Here is a 2500-nt window from a genome sequence, read left to right as displayed (position 1 = left end):
GATATATGTATATGTATAGCTGATTCATTTTGCTGCACAGTAGAAACTAACACAACATTGTAAATCAACTATACTCCAATAAAAATTAATTTTTAAAAAAAAGTGAACATGTGGAGGAGGCAAAGGTCAATGGTGAGATGGGAAGAGCTGCCAATGGGATGAACTGGATGAAGGATGAAGTGAGCACAGGGACAGAGGAAAGGGAGCATCAAATGAAGAAGTCACCGTACCATACACAACCTTCTCTGTAAAGGGACTCAGCCACCAGCCAATAATTCTTCAAGATAAAGAAGAAATTATCTGCCAGTTTTGAGCTCTGTGACTGTCATAGTTCGTAGCTAAGGTCCCAGCTTTTGATCAGGTGCTCCACATCAGCACACTTCAATACAGACACCAAATGAAATTTTGAAATAAAATAAGTCAGTGAATTCAGGCCACATGTCTGAGTCTTAAAGCAAAAAGTAGTAGCAAACATTGAGGGAAACATTAGCTTAAGAAACACAGGTTAACAATCCAAAGGGTTCTCTAGGTCAAAGGAGGGGTCATACTAGGGCTTTGGGCTTAGTCACTGTGGAATTAATTGCCTTGTCCTGGGCATCCAAACTGATGGCAAATCCCTGGAAAAATGTATTAAGGGAATCCCAATTCTACAGAGAGAACTGAAAAAGAAGTCTGCACATAAAATGCAGAAAGCATGGGGAGAACTCATACATTTTCTTATTACCCTCAGGGAAGAGAGAAAGAGGCTGATCAGCCCTGGAATACTGAGAAAAGGGGGACTTAACCAAAGATAAAACAGAGTCTATGCCTCAGTTATGTAGAGACTCACAAGGCAAATAAAAGTTCTTTTTTCTTTTAATTGATTTTATACCCTCAAATGACATTTATAACCTATTTGCACTAAAGTGGGATCTATTCATTCTATATCACACATGAACTAACATATGCAAAAGAAGTTACATAACACTATACATTGAAGAAGCAGGAATAATGCCTGGTCCATAACTGGTACTTAATAGATAGCATATAGTCATTCACTTATTTATTCATTTATTCAATATTTATTGACTGTCTACTATATGCAAAGCACTATTCTAGGCACTGAGAATTCAGCATTTTAAAAAACAAAAAAAAAGGACAAAGCCCTCATGGAGCTTGCATTCCAGTGGGGGAGACTGGCAAATATGCAAATAATGCACATAACAAAGGCAGAGAATAATGAGTGCTATGAAAAGAAAGAAGCAGATCAAGGAGACAGAGAGTGCCTAGGGGTCTCTTTAGATAGGGCAGTTGGGGATCGCCCTGAGGAGATGATCAAGTAGAGACCTGCATGAAGTGAGGGAGCCAGTCACATGGAGACCTGAGGAAGCATCATGCAGAAAGAGGGCAAAATAAGGCCTTGAGTCAAAGACCAGCAAGGAGGTGAGTGAGGCAGGATCAGAGTAAGGGAGGAGAGAAAGGTGGGAAACCGGCGGGAAAGGGAGGTGAGTGCCAGGTTTTGATGGCTTTGGTGGGCCAGGAGAAGGACTTTGGATAGTATTCCAAATGTGGGGGGAAGCCATTTGAGGGTCCTAAGCAGGAAAGGCACATGATCTGATTTCTATGTTAAAATAACCACTCTGACAGGTTTATAGAGAGTGGAATGTGGGGGGTATGGGAGCAAGAGTAGAAGCAGGGAGAAAGCTGGATCAAGGAATGAGAAGAGGGCCTTGCAGACGCTGCCGTCTGGAGCCTCTCCCACTGTCCAGCCATGGTCAACCCCACCGTGTTCTTCAACATTGCCATTGACGGTGAGCCCTTGGGCTGTGTCTCCTTCAAGCTCTTTGCAGACAAAGTTCCAAAGATAGCAGAAAATTTCCGTGCTCTGAGCACTGGGGAGAAAGGATTTGTTTATAAAGGTTCCTGCTGTCACAGAATACTGTAATTCCAGGATTTATGTGCCAGGGTTGTGACTTCACACACCATAATGGCACTTGGTGGTAAGTCCATCTATGCGGAGAAATTTGCTAAGAGTTTCATCCTGAAGCATATGGGTCCTGGCATCTTGTCCATGGCAAATGCTAGAACCAACACAAGCTGTTCCCAGTTTTTCATCTGCACTGCCAAGACTGAGTGGTTGGATGGCAAACCTGTGGTCTTTGGCAAGGTGAAAGAGGGAATGAATATTGTGGAAGTCATGGAGTACTTTGGGTCCAGGAATGGCAAGACCAGCAAGAAGATCACCACTGCTGACTGTGGACAAATCTAATAAATTTGACTTGTGTTTTATCTTAACCACCAGACCATTCTTTCTGTAGCTCAGGAGAGCACCCCTTCACCCCCATCTGCTCGAAATACCCTATAATCTTTGTGCTCCCACTGCAGTTCTTTGGGTTCCATATTTTCCTTATCCCTCTCCAAGTTTAGCTGGATTGCAAAATTAACTTTATGACTATGAAATAAAAACTAAACAGAAAAAAAAGGAATGAGAAGAGGATGATAGCTCAGGAGATGAAATAGA

General features: G+C 42.2%; 1 pseudogene; it reads left to right on the top strand.

Moving 5' to 3' along the window:
- The first annotated feature begins 1747 nt into the window (after positions 1-1747).
- Positions 1748-2248, top strand: LOC137759698 (peptidyl-prolyl cis-trans isomerase A pseudogene; annotated as a pseudogene).
- The last annotated feature ends 252 nt before the right edge of the window (positions 2249-2500 follow it).

This window comes from Eschrichtius robustus, chromosome 1 (genome assembly GCF_028021215.1).
Source record: "Eschrichtius robustus isolate mEscRob2 chromosome 1, mEscRob2.pri, whole genome shotgun sequence".
NCBI lineage: Eukaryota > Metazoa > Chordata > Mammalia > Artiodactyla > Eschrichtiidae > Eschrichtius > Eschrichtius robustus.
The sequence above is the reverse complement of the archived record's forward strand: the minus strand, read 5'-3'. Positions and strand labels throughout refer to the sequence as shown.